This window comes from Bos javanicus, chromosome 7 (genome assembly GCF_032452875.1).
Source record: "Bos javanicus breed banteng chromosome 7, ARS-OSU_banteng_1.0, whole genome shotgun sequence".
NCBI lineage: Eukaryota > Metazoa > Chordata > Mammalia > Artiodactyla > Bovidae > Bos > Bos javanicus.
The window spans coordinates 71,701,072-71,726,742 of record NC_083874.1 but is presented as its reverse complement, the minus strand read 5'-3'; the positions used below and the strand labels follow the sequence as shown (position 1 = coordinate 71,726,742).

Genomic DNA, 25,671 nt, shown 5'->3' with positions numbered 1-25,671 from the left:
GTTTCCTAAAAACCCCAGCTGCTCCCTTTTTGACTCTTGCTTACAGGGGACATGTTGGAAATATTAGTTCATTAAAGTTGTACCACAAGAGGAGAATTCAAACATAAAGCCTCAACCTAGCCTCACCACCTACCCCGCAAAATTCCCATCTTGAACCACTTAAGGTATATAATTTCTATTTGAGGAAGCTGAGGTGGGGCTAATTAGAGGGCACATGTCCCCTGGATGCTGAAGACAGAAATCTGTTCAGAAACATGGTCTTGGATATAATAGGTGTCTTGGCCACCACTGTATGAGAAAATAGAATGAGAAACTTGGAAATTAATCTTACTAGGTCATTTCATCTAGTCCTCTGCCTCCCGTGCCCTGAATGATTAAAGCAGCCTCAAGAACACAGATCTAGAGAAATGATTTTCTGATTTTTTTCCTGATACTCTTTAAAAACTTTGATTCAGGAGAGGTATGAACTCTTGAATAGAGGAGATGAGAGAACTCAAGGAAAAACTACAATGGTACACAAAAGTTTGAGAATGGGGCCCAAATATGAGTACTTCATAAATACTTTTAAAATATCAGCATAGTTAAAACTCACCAGTAATGTGCTGAGTTGCTTAACAATCTCAGCAATCTCAGTTTCTCTACGAGGATTAGAGTAGAACTACCTCACAGGGCTGTGGTGAGGAAAAAGTGAAATAATAATTATGAAGCATTTATCACATTTTAGATAGCCCAACAATGTCAACCATTATTCACAAATTTATTATTTCCTTTAATTTTCTTAGCCAATAAAATGTATTAAGCCCTTTTGTGTTCACTGAACTAGACCTTGGGAGAAGAGACTGGACATATGATTTTTGAAAGCTGAACAATGCATTAGATATCATTCAGTTTTCCTAAATCGAACCTTAATTGTAAAACCCCCCAAAAAAATAATAATAATTAAAAACAGAGTTTCTATGATTTGCCAATATTTGCTCACCTTTAAAATATTCTGATGTATGTATGATATAATGTAAAACATTGCTTATTTTTTACTTGACTATGTTATTTCAACCAAATATTATTATTGTTGTTTAGGCACTAAACATGTCTGATTCTTTGTGACCCCGTGGACAATAGCTGACCAGACTTCTCTGTCCATGGTATTTCTCAGGCAAGAATACTGGAGTGGATTGCCATATTCTTCTCCAGGGAATCTTTCTAACCCAGGGATGGAACCCACGTCTCCTGCATCTCCTGCATTGGCAAGCAGATTCTTTACCACTGAGCCACCAGGGAAGCCCCATTTCAACCAAATACCCATATTCAAGTCTCAATTTTTTGTTTTTATACTGTGGGTAACCTAATCACTGACTACCATGAGTTTAAATGTCTCTTGGCATTTAAAAATAAAAAAATTAAAAACAGAGCCACTGTAGCGGGAGAAGTTGGTAGAGAGCTGCCCTTTTCCTCCCCAGGGAACCCTAACGTACTGAGGAGTACAGTGTGCAAATCACAGTTCATCCAACCTCTTCATCGTACAGATGAGGACTGTGGGGATTACTGGTCTAGTTGCTTGTCAATGATCACACAGATAATCAGACAGCCTGGGCTAGAAGCTGGATCTCCAATATCAAAGAATTTACCAACTAGCTATGGAAACTGGATATATGCATGTCTGGATGTGATAGAAAATTGGGGGTCATTTTCTTCAAGTTGTATTAACAAAGCCTGGACCTTAGCCAGATCCCATGCCTTTGGGTTTCAGGTTCTCCACTGGACTTTTGGTTCTGAATAACTTCTACCTTAGTATTAATTAATATGAAAAGAATGGTCATTTATATGCTCAGTGACTGGTACCAATTTTTCATTGAATATATTTTTATAAATTTATGGATTTATTAGAAATATATTCTCTAAGTAAAATACAAATATGTTGACGTTGTAATTAAGGAAAATCATTTTGAATAAAACACCCTTATGCAATCTGGAAATACACAAAATAAAAACAGAAACTGAACATTAAGTCTGATTTCTATTATTTATCTTCTCTGTGCTTCAAACAATGAAATTTATATGACTTTTAGGGAGAATATTTATTTTTTAACACTTACTAAGAAATATGTCCAATATACAAAATAAGATCTACTTGCCCTGACACCTGATTTTGAGCAAGGCAGAGTGACAGTGAAAAGAAATGCTTTGATAAAATGCAATTCCTCCCTAATGGCAAAACTAAAGATTAAAAGATTTTGGGTGTTGGATATTGTACCATTTCCTACTAGGGTGTGAACAACCAAAGGGAAGTGAAACTTCTTTCAGTGCTCTGTCCCACTGCCTGGGGTTGGTGGTAAAATGCTCAGCACCCTCCAGATCCTCCTTTTAATCTCTCTCATTGCCGCATTAGCTTTCCTTGTGAAAACCCACAGACAGCCTATGTTTTAAATCCTATTGCAAAGGCCTCAATTGGAAACAGGTACGGGCTTCAACCAGAGAACAGAGTAGATGAAATGAGGTTCATTTACCCTCCACCAGCATCCCTTCCTCCCACCAGCCCTGGACAGACAGATAATTCTTTTTTTTTTTAATTGGCATATAATTGCTTTACAATGTTGTGTTAGTTTCTGTTCTACTACAAAGTGAATCAGCCATATGTATACATATATCCCCTCCCTCTGGAGCCTCCCTCCCAACAAGTCATTTTTGCCTAACACATACACTCAAAACAAAGGAACATGAGGGCTCAGACCCTGCCTACAAGGTTTTTTGTCTCAGGCAGTCAGTTCAGTCATTCAGTCGTGTCCGACTCTTTGTGACCCCATGGACTGCAGCACACCAGGCCTCCCTGTCCATCACCAACTCCCGGAGTTCAATCAAACTCATGTCCATTGAATCAGTGATGCCATCAAGCCATCTCATCCTCTGTCATCCCTTCTCTTCATGCCCTCAATCCCTCCCAGCATCAGAGTCTTTTCCAATGAGTCAACTCTTTGCACGAGGTGGCCAAAGTACTGGAGTTTCAGCTTTAGCATCAGTCCTTCCAAAGAATACCCTGGACTGATCTCCTTTAGGAGGGACTGGTTGGATCTCCTTGCAGTCCAAGGGACTCTCAAGAGTCTTCTCCAACACCACAGTTCAAAAGCATCAATTATAAGGTGCTCAGCTTTCTTCACAGTCCAACTGTCACATCCATACATGACCACTGGAAAAACCACAGCCTTGACTAGATGAACCTTTGTTGGCAAAGTAATGTCTCTGCTTTTTAATATGCTATCTAGATTGGTCATAACTTTCCTTCCAAGGAGTAAGCGTCTTTTAATTTCATGGCTGCAATCACCATTTGCAGTGATTTTGGAGCCCCCAAAATTAAGTCTGACATTGTTTCCACTGTTTCCCCATCTATTTGCCATGAAGTGATGGAAACAGATGCCATGATCTTCATTTTCTGAATGTTGAGCTTTAAGCCAACTTTTTCACTCTCCTCTTTCACTTTCATCAAGAGGCTTTTGAGTTCCTCTTCACTTTCTGCCATAAGGGTGGTGTCATCTGCATATCTGAGGTTATTGATATTTCTCCCAGCAATCTTGATTCCAGCTTGTGCTTCTTCCAGCCCAGCGTTTCTCATGATGTACTCTGAGAATAAGTTAAATAAGCAGGGTGACAATACACAGCCTTGACATACTCCTTGTCCTATCTGGAACCAGTGTGTTCCATGTCCAGTTCTAACTGTTGCTTCCTGACCTGCATATAGGTTTCTTAAGAGGCAGGTCAGGTGGTCTGATATTCCCATCTCTTTCAGAATTTTCCACAGTTTATTGTGATCCACACAACCAAAGGCTTTGGCACAGTCAATAAAGCAGAAATAGATGTTTTTCTGGAACTCTTTTGCTTTTTTGATGATCCAGGGGATGTTGGCAATTTGATCTCTGGTTCCTCTGCCTTTTCTAAAATCAGCTTGAACATCTGGAAGTTCACGGTTCACATACTGCTGAAGCCTGGCTTGGGGAATTTTGAGCATTACTTTTTGGCAAACCACTTCAGTATTCTTGCCTTGAGAACCCCATGAACAGTACGTGGACATTAAAAGGGAACAAATGTTTCAGCAGAAGATGTTTGGTACCAAGTGAGTAGAATAAATTGTAAATGGTCTGGGACTTTACAGAGAAATCATTGCTGGTATTTAGAAAAGACTTTGGCATAAAGATATGGACCATGAGCTAAGCCTTAAATAACAAGAATCAAATGGACAAGAAGGAGGATGTTTCAGGTCAGGATGTTTTTCTGGATATTCTTGTGTATTCACAATTACTAAGATCAGCCCAAAATGGATACTGACCCAAAATGGATCAGCCCAAATTGTACAGAATGAAGCTGAGGTAAGACCACAGAGCCCACTCATAAAAGAGATGAGGGATGTTAAAACCCATAATCATAGCAGTTGTGTTAACTGCTATGTTTATCTTAACCTACTTCTTTGGTGAGAACTTGTTGTTATTTAGTGGCTAAATTGTATCTGACTCTTTTGCGATGCCATGGACTCTAGCCCTCCAGGCCCCTCTGCCCATGGGATTTCCCAGGCAAGGATACTAGGGTGGGTTGCCATTTCCTTTTCCAGAGATCTTTCTGACTCAGGGATGGAACCTGTGTCTCCTGCATCTCCTGCACTGGCAGGTGGATTCTTTACCGCTGAGTCACCAGGGAAGCCCCTTAGTGAAATCTACCCAGTACTTAAAACCATGCAGCCACACCTGCCAGTGACTGCCAGGGCAGATCAGTCCTCACTGGCAGCTTCTCATCCTGATCTCCGATCTCCCTGTCTCTAATTTTCTGTCCTGTTGGAAGCCCTTCATCTGCTTCCCTACCACGCTCCTGGGGACAATGGGGTTTGTCGACAGACAGAGCAAATTTTTTTCTTTTTTAATTCTTCCTGTACATGCAAACAAGCGACCAGCACTACAAGAGCTTTCATATTTGCAAATACCCCAGGGTGTTTCACAAAAATCAATCTGACCAAAACCCATAAAATATAAATTCACCTGCTACAAGCACAGGATGACTGCAGCAATTTCTTCCCCCAACCTCCACGTTACACAGTGTCCATACAAATAATGCTGGACTCTGCACCAATTACTAGAGCCGTGGGAAAAATCTCAAGGTCAGGAGAATTTTCAGGGAAGAAGAAAGCAAATTAAATGCCTCTTTAAAGAGGTCCCTTATAGAAGCATCTGCTTCGAGGCAGATTTGAGCAAAAGTAGATGATTTGAACAAGAAATTTGCCACCTTCCCGTTGTGATGTTGCAACTCTCTGAGAATCACAGCCCCAGCATCCATTCCCAGAGGTGTTCCTAATCTGGAGTCTCAGTGATGTGCTTCTGCTACTGGAGAAGAGGTGAGGATTGTGCTGGGCCTGGGGGAAGGCAGCCGGGAGGGGCGGAGCTGCTAAATATTTAAACACATAAAATGTTTATCTTTATAATGATAAAAAATGCTTCTTGTTGAAGCATTACTTCTTGTTTAATGCTTACTGTTGAAACTTTAAAAATACAAGGAAAAAAATGTCACTCCTCATCCCTCTCTGGGATTCCCAGGTGGTGCTAGTGTAAAGAACTCACCTGCCAATGCAAGAGATGTGAGACATGAGTTCAATCCCTGGGTCGGGAAGATCCCTTAGAGGAGGGCATGGCAACCCACTCCAGTATACTTGCCTGGAGAATCCCACAGAGAGAGGAATCTGCCAGGCTACAGTCTATAGGGTGGCAGAGTCAGATATGACTGAAGCAACTTAGCACACACATCCCTCTCTAACCATCGCTTGGCAGTACATCAACCAGCACAGTCTCCCAAAGCCTGCAGCAGAATCTCCCTGTGCACACACAAAATCAGACTCCCAGGCCTGCCCCCCTCATCTGCAGAATCCGGATTTCTGAGCATGGATGAGTCCCCAGCACCTGAATTTTGAAAGGCACCCCAGCAATTCTTACAATGACTTCCTTTGGAACTGTAAGCACTGCCAGTGCAGACATTTGGGCTTCTTCTGTTCACTACTTTTTTCCTGAGCCTGCCACATGGGAGGTATTCAGTAAACATGCACTGAATAAAAAATAAATTCTTTTTTTTAACCACATACGCTTTTCTTTCTTTTTTTGAAACATGTCCTCATAGTTTCACTTAACGATAGATGAGGGATTTACCATGTACTTGTCACTGTCCTGAGTTTTGCAAGCATTATCTCACTTATACTAAACTCATTAAGCAATCATAATTTATAATCCCCATTTCAGATGAAAAATCCTAAACACAGAGAAACTGTGTAATTTGTCCAATGCCACACAGCTAGTAAGTGATAGAAGCAGGTTTAAACCTCAGAACTATAGAAGACTGGAGCCTTCATCTTTCATATTTGGATCCATTGAGCCTTTTCTCAGGCTTTCTACATTTTTATGTGACTGACTGACAAGAGCTTAATTTCCAAAATATATAAAAAGTTACTATAATTCAGTAACAAAAAACAAACAATCCAATCAAAAAATGGGCAGAAGACCTAAAGAGACATTTCTCCAAAGAAGACATACAGACAGCCAAGGGGGACATGAGAAGATGCTCATCACTGCTAATAATTAGAGAAATGAAAATCAAAACAAGAATGAGCTACCACCTCACACCAGTCAGAAAGGTCATCATTTAAAAGTCTACAAATAATACATGCTGGAGAAGGCGTGGAGGAAAAGGGACGCTTTTACACTGCTGGTGGGAATGTAAACTGGTTCAGCCACTATGGAAAATAGTATGGAGTTTCCTTAAAAAAAAACTAAAATTAGAGATGCCATATGATCCAGCACAGATAAGGCAATGGCACCCCACTCCAGTACTCCTGCCTGGAAAATCCCATGGATGGAGGAGCCTGGAAGGCTGCAGTCCCACTCCTAGGCATATGCCCAGAAAAAAAAAAAAAAACTGTAATTCAAAAAGATACATGCACCTGTTTGTTTATAGCAGCCCTATTTACAAAAGCCAAGACATGGAAGCAACCTAAATGTCCACTGACGGATACAATGGACCATCGCGTGCATGCAAGCCAAGCTGCTTCAGTCATGTCCAGCTCTTTGCAACCCTATGGACTATAGCCCACCAGGCTCCTCTGTTCATGGGACTCTCCAGGCAAGAATAGTGGTGTGGGTTGTCATGCCTTCCTCCAAGGGATCTTCCTAACCTAGTAATTGAACCCTTGTCTCTTATGTCTCTTCCATTGACAGGCGGGTTCTTTACCACTAGCACCACCCAGGAAGCCCACAATGGACTATTACTCAGCCGTTAAAAAGAATGAAATACCCTCATTTGCCAGGACATGGATGCAATTAGAGATTATCATACTAGGCAAAGTAAGTCAGAAAGAGAAACACAAATATCATATGCTATCACTTTCATATGGAGTTAAAATACAACACGAACATATCTATGAAATAAAAATAGCCTCACAGATAGAGCAAACAGACTTGTGGTTGCCAAGGGCTAGATAGGGGAGAGAAGATTAGGAGTTTGGGATTAGCAGATGCAAACTATTATATATAGGATGGCTAGACAACAAGGTCCTACTGCATAGTACGAGGAATTATATTCAATATCCTGTGATAAAGCAAAGTGGAAAATAATAAATATAGTATATATATGTATGTGTGTTTAATTGAATCACTTTGCTGTCAAGCAGAAATTAACACAACATTGTAAATCAACTATATTTCAATAAAATTTTTTAAAAAGCAATATCCTACATTTTTTAATGGTAATGTGATATTCCACTTACACATTCACTAGAATTTAAGAAATTAAAGAACAGTTCCTCTCTATTTTTACAACACTGTTCCAGAAGCATGTTAACTAAATTTTTGCACAATCATACTTTTTCCTTTAACCATTTCCTGAAAGTGGAATTGTCAGGTGAAAGGATATGATCACTTTTAGGACTCTTGATTCATGCTGACTATTGTCCTACTAAAATGTCTTAATAATAAGACACAGATCTACCAGCATTATAAAGGTGCCTATTTCTTCCATTAAAAACATAGAAACTTTGAATATCATTTTAAAATATTTGCTTATGGATATCAAGCTTGGGGGCTTGTTCTAGTTCTTTTTTGTTCTAAAAAGGGGCACTTCTCACAGGGCAGGACCTTGGAAGTACCAGATTCAGGCAGGGAGACAGAGTTCATCTCCAAACCTTCTGGTAACACCTGTTTTGGGGTTTGTTTTCTGTTTTTATTTTGTTTGACCTCTGTGCCTTGACTGATGCTACACCCCCAGCTGCTGGGGATGTTTTCATTTCTGTGCACTCCACAAATTCACTCTGTCCCATTCCAGCTCTTGGTGACCCTGCTCTTCAGAAGATCTATGTAAGGTCTGCCAAGAGCCAGCAGAAACCTGGTCTCCTGTCATTGTCCACAGAGCACAGATAAAGAAATCCAGGCTCAGCTAGGCTGAGTAACTTGCCCAAGGTCATACAGCATGTAAAAAGGTAGAATGAGGATTCTTAGAGCGGAACTCTTCACCATCATCCTCCACTGCCTCTCCCTTGGCAACACTTGCCACCTGGGAGAGAAAATCTGAACGGTGAATCAACCATTGCCAAGGTGGACTAACTTAGCAACCCTTCAGTCAAAAAAGAAATTACATCTCCTCATGCAGAGGAAGTGAGAAGGAAACAGCCCCTACCTGCAGCCCCAGCACTCCAAATACATGCATCACTCCGCCCAGAGACACTGGCTCCAAACCCTCGGCCTCTGGTGGAACTGAAATCATCATTGATCCAAAAGTATTCTCTGAATGAGCTCACAATCTACCTCAGCTGCCTGCTGGCCCTCCAGGTTCCTAGGAGCAGCTGCTTCCTTGGTCAGCTCTTCCAGGCTCATATTTACTCTGAGAAATTTGAAGTTAAAAGTAAAAGCAAATAGAGATGGAATTTAATTATATTGAGCAGATTTGCAACGTGCAAGGAATGCTGTTCTTCTCCTCTGAAAAGCAGAAGAGACAGCTGAGCTGGCACCCAGGAACTGCCTGTGCCAACAGCTCAGCTCTCTTCCCTTCTCAGCATCTCTCCATCTATGGATTGCATGTAAGCTCCCTGGGGGCGAGGACTGTGTTCCCGTCACTCAACATACTGCTATCTGTTACTATAGCTTTCAGCAGGAAATAACTGATAAAGAGGATGAGAATGTCTTGAACCATTCTGCACTGATTGTTTTTAAATGAGAAGCCCAGAGGAAGACAGCCTTAGAGTTGGTTTGGCAGCTTAACCAAACCATTAGGATCCAGACTCTCCTATGCAGTAATCCCCCTTATCCGCAGTTTTGCTTCCTGTGGTCTCAGTTACTCCCCCACCCCCAGGTCAACTGAGGGGCAGCGGGTAGAAGATGAATGGTGTCAGCCAAGAAAGTGCGAACTTATGCCCACACAATTTGTATTTCCAGGCTGGTGACACTTGGTTTGCAAGTGAGCAAGACATAGTTGGCTACAGTTTTCCCACATGGGGAATGTGGCTTACCTAGATGCTCAGAGCAGGTGACACTGCTGGTGAAAAGCCCACCCAGGAAACCAGAGGTCAGTCTCTCTGTTAGGATCTGAGGATCCTGCAAACAGAACAGGAATCAGGGAAATGCTGGCAGCCAGGACCACTTCTAGGATGTACATGGAACCAGATTCACTGCTCTCTCACTGGGTCAGATGGTCCTGCGGATGAAAAAAGTTGCCTGCCATAACAGTAAACAAAGGATGTTTCAGTCATCAAGCTACTACAGCCACCCCTGATGGTGAGCCCTGAGGAACTCAGGATGGAGACAGAGGGGCTGCCCGCTGCCAAATCCTCAGCCACTGGAGTCACTCCAACTGTGCAACACAGGATGGGAAAGAACAGGAAGCTGGTTCTAGACAGCTGAGGTGCAAGTGAAAGGAATGGTTTCAGTGAGCCCAGACTCTTGCATATTCCCATACATAAAAAAGTACTAAATTCATTACCTTGAGATGTCTGGTTGTCTTTAATTAATGGTAATCTTTTAATGTTCTGACAAGCTGGTCTTGGTTGCAAAAACCTCTAATATCCTGTCTCCTTCCTTACTTCCTCCAAGTAGTCCTTCAGAGGTATCTGAGAGGTTGTGTCCCAAGGCTTAAGTCCTCAGAAAGTCTGCCAAATAAAAGATAATTCTCAATTTTTATGTTGTACATTTGTTTTAAGTCAACAGTCCCTTCTCTTTTGGGGGCCTCAATTTCCTCATTTATGAGATGAAGGAGAAAAAAAAAGAGGAAGAGATCACATTACATCTCTAAGGCCCTTTAACCTTTGTGTTCAATTTTGTTATAGAATCTACTAACAAGAAAAATGTTAAATCAGTGATGCAACAGAGGATATGAATAAAGATATGGCCCAACCATAACACAGTAAGATGCAATAGTTGAGAATCTGGGCTTGAGACTCAGCTGGACTTGGCCTCAGTGCCAAGACCTGTCATTACTATATGATCTCATGTTTTTAAGCCCAAGATGAGTTTTCCTTGTCTACAAAATGGAGACAGTAATAGCGATCTCATGAAAGAGTGCTGAGAATTAAATAGTATACTCACGTTGTCAGGTAAAGTACCAGGCACATACTAGGTGCTTCATAAACTTCATTCTCAACAAACGAAAAGGAGAACTCCTTAGGAGTGGTGTCTGACTCTTTGCAACCCCAGGAATGTAGCCCACCAGACTCCTCTGTCCATGGGGATCCTCAAGGCAAGAATACTGGAGTAGGTTGCCATTCCCTGCTCCAGAGCATCTTCTCAACCCAGGGATCGAACCTGGGTCTTCTGCATTGCAGGCGCATTCTTAACCATCTGAGCCACCAGGGAAACCCAGACATCCCTGGTGGTCAAGTGGTTAAAAATCCACTCTGCCAATGCAGAGGACCCAGGTTTGATCCCTAGTCTTGGAAGATTCCACATGCCGAGAGGCAACGAAGCCCATGAGCCACAACTACGGAGCCCACGAGCTGCAGATACTGAAGCCCACTCACCCTAGAGCCCACCCTAGAGAAGCCACCACAATGAGAAGCCCAAAAGCCACAATGAAGAATAGTCCCCACTCACCACAACTAGAGAAAGTTCGTGCACAGCAACTAAGCCCCAGCATAGCCAAAAATAATTTTTTTAAGCTTAAAAAAAAAAAAAAAAGAATCCTCAATTGATAATCTTCCTTTAAGACTTCAAGAATCTCCGTATCTTGGTGTTGGTTTCCAAATCTTTCTTCCAAAAGAACTATCCTTTTTTCTGACTGCCAACTTTGAGTTCAAGGAAGGTGCTGGGACCTTCATTCTTCCTGAAACCTGGATAATTGTGTGTTTTATAAAGAGGAATGCTGGGCTTCACTGTAGACTCAGGGAGGTGTGCAGAGGCCATCTATTCTGGCAAGGGTCCACCTTTTCTTCCTTTCATGGGCCTTGTCTTGTTGGATAGCCAAATAAAAGGTTCTGCCCATTCACATTCAAAAATCTATTCATTGATGGGATGTAATTCACATTATGTGCCACTAATTACCCTAGGAAAGCAGTAAAAATTAATAAGGAACTACAGTTTAATTGTTTGATAATGACAGGGAGTTCCAAAGTGTTCTCTTGAGTAATAAAATTAACATTTAAACTAGTTCAGTCAAAGAACCTTCCCTTAAATATAACTCTTCACTATTAGTGTGGCTTATTTATTTCTTTATTATCTCTTTGGCAGCTCTAAAATAGCACAAATATCTACTGAACATTGAGAATCTGCCCAGTGTTCCAGGACAGTGACTAGCCTGTCTGCAGAGTTTCGGGTGAACTGTGGGTGGTCCCCACCACACACCCACACACACACACACACACTCACAGACACACACACTCACAAACACACACACTCACACAGTCACAGACACACACACTCACAAACACACACACTCACACACACACACTCACAAACACACACACACACAGTACAATCAGATTGTTCTATGTTTATTTAACCAGGGGTAAAGAAGCTTCTCAGAAACTAGGGCATTTTCCCAAAGGGAGATGGGAGCTGGGAGAAGCTGCTAAAGCACTGCCTAGAGTAGGGTCCTACAAAATCTCAGAAATGAAATTTTTGCTACGATGTTATTCTTTTACATTTGAGTGTATACTGCTATTCCAGGATACTCTCTGGGCTTTTAAGGAAATGTGGTAGTTTTAAAATATGCCCATAAAAACTGGAGTCTAATTTCCTCCCCCTTGAACATGAGGAGGATTTAGTGCTTCTAACAAAATGTAGCAGAAGTGAGGTTGTGTGACTTTAAACTAGGTTCTAAAACAGATTCAGATTCCACCTGGCTGTCTCCTGAGATGCTTGCCCTTGGAATCCAGCCACCACGTTGTGAGGAAACCCAAACACAAGGAAAAGCCACACATGGATGTCTCGGCCAACAGACCCAGCTAGGCCCCCAGCCTGCAATGGCATCAACCACCAGACTCATACTTGAAGGAGACCTTAGACCAGGGGTCCCCAGCCCCAAGCCATGGACCAGTACCCAGTCCATGCCCTGCTAGCAACCAAGTTGAGGCAGTGAAGCTTCATCTGCCACTCCCCATTGCTACCCATCACTCACAGAACTGCTTGCACCACACCCCCACCCCATCTTCCTGGAAACCAGTCTCTGGTGACAAAAAGGTTGGAGACCACTGCCTTAGATGATTCAACACTCAGCCTTTGACCCTTCCTGTTTGTCCCACAGCTGAGGCCCAGAGCTGGTGCATCAGACACAAAGCATGCCCCTTGTACTCTAAATTCCTGACCCACAGAAACCACGTGCTGAGCTGTGCTGTGCTCAGTTGCTTCAGTTGTATTTGACTATTTGCGACCCTGCAGACTACAGCCTGCCAGTCTTCTCTGTCTATGGGATTCTCAGGCAAGAATACTGGAGTGGGTTGCCATGCCCTCCTCCAGGGGATCTTCCTGACCCAGGGACAGAACCCACATCTCCTGAGCCTCCTGCAGGGCAGGTTGATTCTTTACTGCTGAGCCATCGGGGAAGCTCACAGAAACCATGTGAGAAATTCAATGATAATCATTATTTTAAGCCACAAAATTTGGAGATAAGCTCTTATATGGCAATAGATGACACATACAGAAAATTTTATAGACACGGGGACTGTTAGTTCTGGAACCAAAACCTTAAGGCCAGCAAGGCATGACTCACACGGGTCAGAGGGGAATGAAGAGGAAGAGCTCAGTGTTGCAGACCACAGCCCCAGCCCCCAGCCTTTCAACGTATTCATCCCCTGCTGAATGACATACCTCAACAGAAGCTCTGTAGTTCTGAGCAACTTAACGACTGAAGGGTTTACTTATAATTCACAGAGATAGGACTAAGTACTGTTTATCCACCTGGAATGTTTGCTTTCCCTGAAGAGTTAAGGATTGGCATTGATGATCTCTTGAAAGTTTGCTTTCAGAGAATCCCATCATGTTGTGGCCCATTTTACACTTGCCTGAGACAGAGAAAAAGCCAACAAAGAAACGGCTGTTCTCTGAGCCCAGTCATCCCCACTCCTCCACCCTCGACTCAGACTCCATGCCCAATGTCGTTCTCTCACACCAGCACTGCCATCTTCCCAGGCCAGGCCAGCTGTCTTCTTATTCATTCATTCATTCACTATGTATCTAGTGCCTACTTCATCAGGGGAGACAGACATTAAACAACTAATCACACAAAGAATTCCACTCCTGACTTTCCTAGCAGTCCAGTGGCTAGGACTCAGCGCTCCCAATACAGAAGAGCTAGGTTTGATGCCTGGTCTGGGAACTAGATTCCACATGCTGCAACTAAGATCCAGGGCAGACAAATAAATAAATACTAAAAGAAAAAAAGAAGAATTCTTTTTGTCCTAAGCACTTAGAGGGAGAAGTCCTCTGGGGAGGTAGGGATATTTAAGCTGAGATGTAAAAAATTAAAGAATGAGTGAGGCAGACAGAGGTGGGGTGGGGTGTAGGGAAAGCATCCCAAACAAAATGTTGCTCTGTAGGGAGACAGAATGTGGTTTCTAGGAACTTAAAGACCAGTCAGGATGCCAGTCAGAATTGGAGGAAGCAAGTGACTGCCCCCAGAAAAGTCTGGGCAAGGAGGGAACAACCAGATCATGTGAAGCAGTATAGAAAGATCTTAACTATATTCTAACAACAGGCAACCACAGAAGTGTTTAAAGCACAACAATGGCTGGGTCAAACTTCATCTGTTAAAGCATCTCAGTCCCCTAACCCCACCATTTCCCTTCTATGTGTACACCTCTGTACAATCCAGATCACATTATATTAGTTAATTGTTTGGGTATCTTTCTCTCCCACAGTGCTTCTGGGTCTCTTACCATATCTTATTCATATCTGTAATTCCATTAGGCTTCCTACTGTTCTTGGGATCAAGAGTAAACTCCTTCTGCAGCCTGCAAGGCCTTGTACCATCTGTTCTTTGCCCACGGCCCCAGGATGGTCCTGAGTCACTTCCTTTGCACTTCAGTCATTCATCACGGTCCAGTCACTCTGAAAGACCTGTCACATCCTTCCAAGATGCCCTCGCTAGGATAAAGCCCCTGCTAAACACTCTCAGAGCAACCAACTCTTCTCCAACAGAGCACCTAGTGGGATTCCATTTATCCAGAATCTCTAGCCGGATTCACATCACCACTCATACATATTATCAATTTAATATCTGTCTCCCCTCCTAAACTGTCAGTTTTATGAAAGCAGAGACCTCATATGCCTCGGTCACTATCATATCTCCAGGACCTGGCACTTTGACATTTACAGTTGGCATTCCACAAAGAGATGTTGAATGACAGAATGAAGGAGTGGGAATGCATGAATGGATGATTTCATGTATGATCCCAGTGGTCACCCAGGCCAATACAACAGCTGATGTTGGACACCTCTCTCTGATCACCATTCAGGTCCTTCAATGACATCACCTCTTTGCTGGCCTCACTGACTCTCCACTGGAAGAAGCCAATGTTAGTGAAGGCTTTATGGAATAAATGGAAAGTAGAAATGTATAGAGAAAGCAAAGAAGGCATTTCTGGCAATCTCTGAGTAGCTATTATCTTAATCCTTCTGCCAAGCAAGAGAGGAAAGCTGGCAAACACCCAGGCTCAGTCACCAAGTCCATGTAAATGCTGATGTGTATAGGACTTTGGCTGTATTCATAAGCTTTCCAAATCCGGAGCACTTCAAAGTCCGTTATGGGAACTAATGGGGTCAAATACGGTCCTCCAGGCCAGTGCTTCTCAAACTATCTCTGGTAAAGGGCCAAGTTTTAATTTCATTTTCAATCCATCACGGATCAATACTTTACAAAGATAGTAGGAATTAAATACTTAGAGGAGGCTGCAATGTCAGATTTCTATAAAAGTTTCCATATGATTATTGACCATTTCTGTACTCAGTTCCTCATGGGTTACAAATATTTGAAGACCTGCATCCATCTGCAAATCACTCTTTGAGCAGCACTGATCCAGGTCAGTACTTGCACTCCCAACGCCTCATTCCTCAGCCACAGCAGACATTGCTAATCAATCATCACACATTTCCCCACGTAGCCCGTGTTTAGTTTTAAAATCTTCCTCATCCCAATGTTCAAGATAACCACTACCCTTCACACCTGTTAGAATGGCTATAATCAAAAAGACAAGAAATAACAAGTGTTGGTGAGGATGCGAAGTAAAGGGAACCCTCACGCACTGTTGTGAGAATGTGAATTGGCGCAGCCACTATGGAAAACAGTATGGAGGTTCCTTAAATACTCAAAATACAACTATCATATGATCCATCAATTCCACTTCTGGGTATTTATCAGAAGAGAACGAAAATACTAACTCCAAAAATACATGCACCCCCATGTTCAATGAAGCATTATTTACAATAGGTAAGATATTGGAAACTACCCAAGTGTCTATCAACAGATGAATGAAACTGTGGATTATATAACTACAATGGAATATTTTTCAGCCATTAATAGAATGAAACCTTGACATTTGCAACAATATAGGTAGATCTCAAGGGTGTGATGTTAAATGAAATAAGTCAGATTGAGAAAGATAAATTAGAGTTATGATATCTCTTATATGTAGACTCTTTTTTAAAAAAGAAAAAACTTACAGATACAGAGAAAAAAATTGGTGGTTGCCAGACGTGAGGGATTGGGGGGAGAAATGGGAGGTAAAAATTAAAAGTTTTTAAAAGAAAGAAACCCTGTAAGCTTTACCTGTCATCTTCCTATTCTTCCTTCCTCCACAATCCCAGGGCTAAGCAATCACTAATTTACTTTCTGCTTTCTATCTTTCCTATTCTGGACATTTTATATGTCTGAAAAATGAACAAAGTCAGCCACAACCATGTACACAATTGGGGTACGATGGGAAATTACACTTATTTACCACCCCTACTCTCCATCGTCCACAGGCTTGGCCATTTGTCATATACACACCCAGGAAAAGGAAATGTCTCTATTTTTGTTTCCAGTTTAATGAAAAGTTCGTGAAGAATGACCATCTAATCAAAAGGAGTCCTTCCTGATCATTCAGTCCATTAACAACCTCTTTGCAACTTGAGAAGCCCTTAATTAACACACACTAAGAGAAGATATAGCAATGATACCATGAATAGAAACTTCTGGTATGTTCTCAGATGTAAACTATATGGATTGCATTTGGGAACCCAAAATCACTAGCCCTTTACTGCTTTGACCCTTTTCTCCCTCAAATTCTCCATCCCTATGGCTCACCTGCTTCTACTTCAAGCTGTCACAAGGGCTCATTCACAGTGAGTTATTTTCACTTCTCAGCACACTTTTTAACAAAACAGTGAGGTTTTCATTCCTCCCACATTCATTCTTTTCCCCAAGCAAGATTAAAATTCCTGGACCTTTCTTGGGTCAATATAAGGCTGTAAGTCAACCTCCAGTCATGGTCACTGAGAGGACAGAGAAAAAACAGCCACGAGGTGGAGAGAATTGATCTGCTGTCTCCCGGCTTTAGATCTGAAACTCACTCTTGGAGAAAGGCAAGTTTCACTTTGAAGCTTTTCTCTCAACCTTGCCTTTAAAGTTCTCTTTGAAAATTTTTTGCAACTTCCTCCTGATCCCTGCAATCACAGAATCACAGACTGTTGGTGCTAGATACGCCTTAAAGGGCCTCTGGTTCATCCAAAGTCCTCTTGTGAGTAGTGGGGGAAAACAGTGAGGTCAGTGTGAGCAGTCAGCAGACGTGGCCCCCTTGCTAACCACTGATGACCTCAGAAGAGTTACAGCACGTTTCCAAAACTGTTTCCAAGAAAGACAGATAAGATCCCTAAAATGAGGTGATTGTGACCCACTCATGGGCCTAGTTGAGAATAAAATCAGATGATGTAAAATAAGTTGCCTTAAAACGAAAGCACCATATGAATGCTAGGATTTTACCAGTCCTTCTCAGCATTATAGTAAACTAAAGGCCAACATCAGAGTAGAAGCATAGGGAGGAGAAAGAGAGGGTGAGCCAAGGTGCCTTTTGCCAAAGATCTTTTTTGACCACTTGGGACCTGGAATTAATTTAAGGAAAGGAACTGGGGTGTTTTGGACCATCTTAGTCCAAGCAAGAAAGGAAAGTTGGTTGTAATTTGATCTAGGATGGTGGTCATGACAGAAAAATGTGGACAAATTCAAAAATATTTACAATGTAAAATTATCAGGCTAAGTGCCCAACAGCAAGTGAATGGATAAAGACAATGTGAGAGAGATATACACACCATGGAATGTTATTAACCATAAAAAAAGAAGGAAATTCTGCCATTTGTGACAACATGGGTATTCCTTAAAGATATGATGCTAAGTGAAATAAGCCAGGCAGAGAAAGACAAATTATATCTGTCTGTGTGTGTGTGTGTGTGTGTGTAGATCTTATATATATATGTAGAATCAAAAATAAAAAAAGAAACCAAACTCAAAAAAAGAGAACAGATGTGTGTTTACTAGAAACACAGTTGGGGTGTGGAGGAAATAGATGAAGGTGTTCAAAAGGCACAAACTTCCAATTATAAGGTAAATAAACTCCAGGGATGTCCTGTACAACATGGTGACTACAGCTAACACTGCTATACGATATATATGAAAGTTACTGAGCTGAAATCCTATCAGTTCTCATCACAAGGAAAAAAATGGTTTTGTAACTATATGAGATGGATGTTAACGAAACTAATCATTTTGTAGTATATGTGTGTCATTATGCTGTATCCTTTAAACTTACACAGCAAGTCATTATTTTGTATGTCCACAATATCTCAATAAAAATGGCAAAAAAAAAAAAAAAAAAATTTACCAGGGCTAGGTGATGGATTGGATACAGGAAGAGAGAGGGAGGGGCTTATTTAACTGGAGATAAGAAAGATTAGAAGAGTTCCAGTTGGGTACAGAAGGGAGATCACAGACTTGCTTTTGCACATGTTGAGTCTGACTCACCTTTGGGATCTCCAAGCAGATATGCTAAATAGGCCACTGGAGCTGAGAGACTCTGTGTAGCTCAAGATATAAAAGGTAAAGTATATCCATGTAGGTGGGAACTGAAGTAATTGGCTAGGATGAGAGAATACCAAGGGAGAGAACACAGGGTGGGAAAAGAAGGGGGCCTAGGACAAGTCTGTGGACAAGGACCATAATATTTAACAGCAGAAGACGATGCACCTTAAGAGAAATTAAGGAGAGACCAGAGACAGAAGGAAAAGCAGAACAGTGTTTTTAAGCAATGAAAGAACATAACTTAAGAAGGAAGAAAAGGGACTCCCCTGGTGGAACAGTGGATAAGAATCTGCCTGCCAACGCAGGGGACACAGGTTCAGTCCCTGGCCCAGGAAGATTCCACATGATTCAGAGCAACTAAGCCCATGCGCCACAACTACTGAGCCTTCATGCTGCAACTACTGAGGCCGGTGCACCCAGAGCCTGCGCTCCACAAGGAACGCCACCGCCATGAGAAGCCCACGCACCACAGCAAAGAGCAGCCCCCAATCACAACTAGGGAAAGCCCGCACGCAGCAGCAAAGACCCAGAGCAACCAACACCAAATAAATAAATAATAAAAATAAATAAAAAGGAAGGAAGGAAGAAATAGCCAGTGGCATCAAGTACGGACAAGGGTTCATTTAAGATGAAGATGGAGAAATATCCATCAGAAATTGAGGTGCCCTTTCATGATAGCATCCCATTTTGGGTCCTTTCCAAACACAGGTTCTTTCCTATGACTTGTCCCCATGACCATCCAGGGTACAAAACAGACCTGAACTCTGGGAAAAACCAACCATTTATGAGATCCTGAACACTAGGGCTATTTTCAACATGACAGTTTGAGGCTTCAGCTAAGCCTGTAACTTTCTGGAGCCACCACTACACCCTACATACCAAGAAATCCTATCTCCTGAGAGTGGTTTCCTCTAGATCACAGATGGCAAGTATGTGGCACACCCATCAAACCTGGGTCCACATCAGTTCAGTTCAGTCACTCAGTCGTGTCCAACCTTCTGTGACCCCATGGTCATGCCAGGCTTCTCTATACATCACCAACACCCAGAGCTTGCTCAAACTCACGTCCATTGAATCAGTGATACCATCCAACCATCTCATCTTCTGTTGTCCCCTTCTCCTCCTGCCTTTGATCTTTCCCAGCATCAGGGTCTTTTCTAGTGAGTCAGTTCTTCACATCCAGTGGCCAAAATATTGGAACTTCAGCTTCAGAATCTGTCCTTCCAATGAATATTCAGGACTGGTTTCCTTTAGAATGGACTGGTTGGATCTCCTTGTAGTCCTAGGGACTCTCAAGAGTCTTCTCCAGCACTACAGTTCAAAAGCATCAATTCTTCAGCATTCAGCTTTCTTTATGTCCAACTCTCACATCCATACATGACCACTGGAAAAACCATAGCTTTGACTGGATGGACTTTTGTCAGCAAAGTTAATGTCTCTGCTTTTTACTATGCTGTCTAGGTTGGTCATAGCTTTTCTTCCAAGGAGCAAGCGTCTTTTAATTGCATGGCTGCAGTCACCATCAGCAGTGATGGAGCCCCCAAAAATAAAGTCTCTCTCTGTTTCCATTGTTTCCCCATCTATTTGCCATGAAGTGATAGGACTGGATGCTATGATCTTAGTTTTTTGAATGTTGAGTTTTAAGCCAGCTTTTTCATTCTCCTCTTTCACTTTCATCAAGCGGCTCTTTAGTTCCTCTTCACTTTCTGCCATAAGGGTAATGTCATCTGCATATCTGAAGTTATTGATATTTCCCCCAGCAATCTTAATTCCAGTTTGTGCTTCATCAGGCCCAGCACTTCATATGATGTACTCTGAATAGAAGTTAAATAAGCAGGGTGACAATATACAGCCTTGACACACTCCTTTCCCAATGTGGAACCAGTCTGTTGTTTCATGTCCAGTTGTAATTGTTGCTTCTTGACCTGCATACAGATTTCTCAGGAAGCAGGTCAGATGGTCTGGTATTCCCATCTCTTTAAGAATTTTCCAGTTTGTTGTGATCCGTATAGTCAAAGGCTTTGGTGTAATCAATAAAGCAGAAGTAGATGCTTTTCTGTAACTCTTTTGCTTTTTTGATGATCCAACGGATGTTCACAACATGATCTCTGATTCCTTTGGCTGTCCTAAATCCAGCTTGAACATCTGGAAGTTCTTGACTGATGTACCGCTGAAGCCTAGCTTGGAGAATTTTGAGCATTACTTCGCTAGCATGTGAGATGAGTGCAACTGTGCGGTAGTTTGAACATTCTTTGGCATTGCATCAGACATTACTAATTGACTAGAAGTCCCCACTGAAAAATGTGTGTCTCTGGGGGTCACTATGTCTACATGCCATGTTCCAGGATGGAGGCACACCTCTGAACCCTGGACCCCCTGCCCACCTCATTGTCCCCCACTCCCCATCCTCTTCTGAGGAGATGGAGATGCGACACGCCATGCCACGTCTCTCTGTCCCTGACTGCACTCAGCCCTCAGCCAGACTGTTGCATCTGTTCCCAATACTGATGTGATCTGCAGTTATTTGCTTTGGAAGTCAAAGCCCAAGGACTGTCAGCTTTATCTGGAGAGCAGGGCCTGCTCCACAGAGAAGGCAACAACTCTTCACACAGCAGAGTCGTGTTTGTTTGGTTGGTCCTGGGGGACATGAATACCCACCGGATCCTGCCCAGCACGTTCGAGGCGCATGCCTCCTCACCAGTCTGATTTGGGAGGATAATAAGCTAAACAAAGGAGCAGACGATCATGGAGGTTTATTTTCAGTCTGTGTGGTGTATATTTAGCCATCTTGTGACTGGACTGCTAGCGCTGTGTGGCAGTCGCCCTTGGGAAATTCAATCCTGGAGAGAGTGGAGGTGGGACAGATCTGGGAGAGAGGAAGGAAGGGCTTAAAATGCCACTTGCAGGAAGAAGGAGCAGACCAAATTTGTCCAAAACGCAAGCAGCCAAGGACAGGATTTGGGACACTTGCAGTAACATGGAATAGACTGTAAAATTGTGTAAGAAGGGACATTTTTCTTAAGCATCTGTAAACAGCCAGACGTAGGAGTGTGAAGTCCCCTCTTCTTCCCTTCCTGGCCACCTTCAATAAGCCTGACAGGGGTAGCAACTCAGAAAACCCGAATTCTAGCCCTGGTTGGCCATCAGCTGGAAGCCAAGTTTCCGCTCTACAGAGCAGAAGGGCTAGAGAGGATGAGCCCTAGGATGCCATGACCAACCCCTCAAGATGAAGAGAGGCAACACAGGGGATGTGCGATGGGTGCCGAGGTCGGTGGTGAGCTGCCAGTTGAAACGGTGGGGGAGGGGAAGTCCCTGGGGGTCTGGTGGTTAGGACTCTGCTTCCACTATAGAGGGCACAGGTTTATCCCTGTTTGGGGAATTAGGACCCCCTCAAGCTGCACGGTGTGGCCAAAAAGAAAAACTAAAAAAATCTTAAACTAGAACATTCTGCAATCATTACAAATTATGGTACTGATGTCACCCAACCAAAAAAAAAAAAAACTTGCCCTAAAATGTACATAAACATGAAAATAATCTTTAGAGATGCACAAATCACGATGCTAATCTATATTAACTGAGTAAAGCTATCTATCACATCCTGTAGGAATTCAGCAGCCACTCGAGGCAGCCGCTTGCTGTCAATCAGGTAGCGGTGGGAGGAGCGACCATCACCCAAGGAAGAAATGAGACTCCAAGCCAGGCCTCCATGGCTCCAGAGGACCCCTCCCACCCTGTACTGCGAATCCCAGAAACTGGTGCTGCCAGAGAAAGGAGGTTTTTCTATAGGGTTTTTGTTGTTGCTGGTTTTGATTTGTTTGGGTTTTTCGTCTCTGGGACGGTCCACCCCAGCCCGAGGCATCAAGGGGTGAGTAAGGACACCACAGGTCCTCTGGGGCCAGTCCCAGGGGGTTCCCCCTCTTAGAACAAGCCCACAGCTTTAGGCAGAAGCCCGACTTCTTAGCGGGGCCTCCCAGAGATAGTCTTGTCTGGCCATAAACTTCTAACTCTAGAATGCGGAGGCAGAAAGGGGCCTTAAAGCATCCCTCAATCCCAAAGCAGTCCTGTTTCCACAAGTTTTCTTTTCAAGTTGTTAGCCTCCTGAGCTATTTCAGAAAGGCTCTGGATTCCAGGATCATGGAGGGTTTGAGTTTCAGGGAGAACCTTGCTTCTCGCATGCATTTACCAGGTCTCCCGTATCAGGCCAAATGCCTCATCTCTATCAAAAGGCAAAGAGGATTCTGACTGTCTTGGTGTGATCCGAAAAGAGTATCTTGCTCATCACTTGCCAACTCCGCCCTAGCTCTTCATTACTTTGTGGTAAAGTATATTCTTCTGTAAAATGAAAGGAGGTATGAGTCAGGAAAACAGAACTCCTTCAGGGGAAACCCCCCTAAATTAGAAATTACACAGGAGGCATCTGAGGGGGGCAGTTCTCCACTCTTAACTGTCTTCACCACTTGGATTCTTCAAATCAGAAGCGACTTTTCACATTGTATCATCCTTTTATAAAAGAGCAGTTTAGACCCAGAGAGTATGTTCTTAAGCAAGATCACACAGCACACTGAAAACCAAGACTGAGGCCCCCTAGACCCGCTGCACATTTTGAAGGACTCTTAAAGCTTAAATTCTAATCCAAGACTCCATTCCTTTGTTTTACAGGCAATACGAACCATCCCCACCAGAAGCTCACTTTTAAATTTTCTTTGATGGCACTAGCACCTGTAAGCAATCAACACCGTGCTGTAAGCACACTCGGTGTGTCCGAATCGAGACACGCAGAGCTTGGGCTTGGGAGCTTGACGGGTCCCACACCAGCGCAAACCCTGTCCGACTGTTAAGCGTGTTACCTGCGGACTTGGTTTATTTTCTTCACGGAACTTAGTCGTTTGCTTTGGCGCTCCTGCCCCCTAGTGGCAGCAAACGTCACCGCAGCCATATTCTTCAGACAAACGAAAGGGAAATTGAGTTGAGACTTTTCTGAAGAGGAATAGAGGCAATCCGTATCCTTCTCTAGAAGAGAAGGCTTGGTTACGATGGTGGGATTTCTTAACCTCATACACAAAAGCGTGACTAACTAGACATTAGCCTGCAGCGGATCTGAATCTGCGGAGACGTGAAGCCAGAGCACCAAGGATCCTAGGTTGAAGATAGATTATATAACTCAAGGACTCATAAGCTCTGAGCATCTGATGGGGCAGGAATAAAAGGACCTAAAATAGCAAAAGAGAGGAATATTGGCACATGGTACCCCCCAAATAACACTGGCATGAATGAATTCAAAGTCTTGCCCCCTAACTTTACCCAAGCTCTGTCCAATATTCAAAATACTGGTCCTCATTCTGCTTAGTTAATGGCTGCTCCTTCTGCCCATCTCTGTTCAGCACTTCCCTTGCCTCAGCAGATGACATGGTTCTCTTTATATGCTGTCATAGCTCTGGGTATGTATCCTTCATAAGAACTTTCACAGTCCCTAAGTCTGTGTTTCTCTGATTATTTTCATGCCCACACTAAAGCGTAAGTTCCATGAGGACAGTCACTGGGGCTATCTTGTTGACTACTGAATCTGTCTGAATCCGTACCCCTAAACTAGTGAGTAACACAGAGGAGGCCCTCAATTAATGCTTTTCAGCAAAATTAGCGAAATTACAAGTGCTGGTTAAATGGCTGAATGATAGCTTTTACAAAGTTAAAAAGTAAACCTCAATGGAGAAAGGTGAGCTTCTTGGGTTTTCAGGGCTATGTAGTGCTGGCTATGTGATCAGTGCTTTTCTTGACATGTCTTGGGATCCCTCCTAACCTATAAAAGGCACAAAAATCTTCTGAGAATAGAGACCACCCTTGACTATCACCCCAAATGGTCACCATCACCCTTGGGGCAGGTAGCTGGGCAGGTGTCTTTACCGTAATTACACTTGTTAACGTTCAGCCCCCACCAGCTCAGCTTTCAATCCTGCCATGGAGGGGAAACCAGCCCAAGAACGGAAGACCAGCAGATTAAGTGGCTACATGGACATCAGAAGACCTGACCTTCAGAGCTGCCTCTCTGTGTGATCTTGGATGGTGCCTTTCTTCACAGGCTCTCTGTTGTCCCATTTCCAAAGTTTTTGGGTGTGCAGCATCAAAGCCACTGGTTCTCAGGTGTCAGAAAACCCAACCTAAACTGTCCTAAGGAGGCAAAAGATGGATCCATATTACTCATGAAATCTAAAAGTCATGGATTCAGGATTGACTAGTCCAGGATATCAAGCAACTTCCTCCCAGCCTGGTCTCTCTCCTCCATCCTTCAGCATTGCTTCTCTCCTGTGTTGGTTCCCTGTTGGTTCCCTTTCTGGAATGTTCCTTATATATGGGGATCTCCAGCAGCTCCAGGCTTTCATCCCCACAGCAGAAAAACAGAGGGGCTTTCTCTGGACTGCCTCGTGGGTGCCCTTGGGCCACATGCCCACACATGAGCCAGTTGCTGTGGTCAGGAGAAGTTCTGGGCTCCACCAGAATCACGTGGATTGACACAACCAGAAACCAGGCACCCCCAGGGGTGATGAAGGAAGTACTCTCAGAATGTGAGCAAATAGTCGCTAGACATGCAAAATCAGAAATGGCACTGCAGAGTAAGTGATCTTGAACGCTTTGACTAACCTTATGTGACTCTGATTGGATGACAGGGAAATGGAAGGAAGAATAAAGCCATGGACATGCTCTAGTGTTAACCCAGCCTCAAAGTCTTTCAGAAAGCTGAAATGCCAAGTAAGACCCCTCACCCATTCTGGAGGGAGAGTAGGGGTGATGTTAGCAACCCCTAGAAAGCAAGGAGTAATGGTGACCCTCCAGAAGCCAAGGGGCAGAAAATGAATGGCATTTTGATAACAACACGAAATGGAACATTTCTATTTCCCAAAAAGATAGACACTGTCAGTAAGATTCATAAAATTAAAAAAAAATCTTATTAAACTTTCCCTTTCACTGCTTCTTTGTATCTCTGGTTGAAATGGAGCAGGATGCAGGTTGCCATGGTGACAGCTGAATTTTTAAATAACAGGGCTCCGGAGCTCTGGCTGCTGGCTGTACCCAACCCAGGCAGGAAACGGTGGGGAAAAGAAGAGAAGCAAAGTGAGAAAAAGATGAAAGCTC

General features: G+C 43.1%; 2 long non-coding RNA genes across 2 annotated transcripts in view; both read right to left on the bottom strand.

The window, feature by feature from the left end:
• Positions 1-21,836, bottom strand: part of LOC133251598 (uncharacterized) — a 30,822-nt gene extending 8,986 nt beyond the window's left edge. The window contains exons 1-2 of the long non-coding RNA XR_009737700.1: positions 9,515-21,836; positions 593-671 (exon numbers count right to left, since the gene is read on the bottom strand). This is a non-coding gene — a long non-coding RNA (uncharacterized LOC133251598). The remainder of the gene's footprint in view (positions 1-592; positions 672-9,514) is intronic.
• The window catches only part of LOC133251599 (uncharacterized), a 155,073-nt gene that overhangs the window by 89,039 nt on the left and 40,363 nt on the right, over positions 1-25,671 (bottom strand). The window lies entirely within an intron of this gene.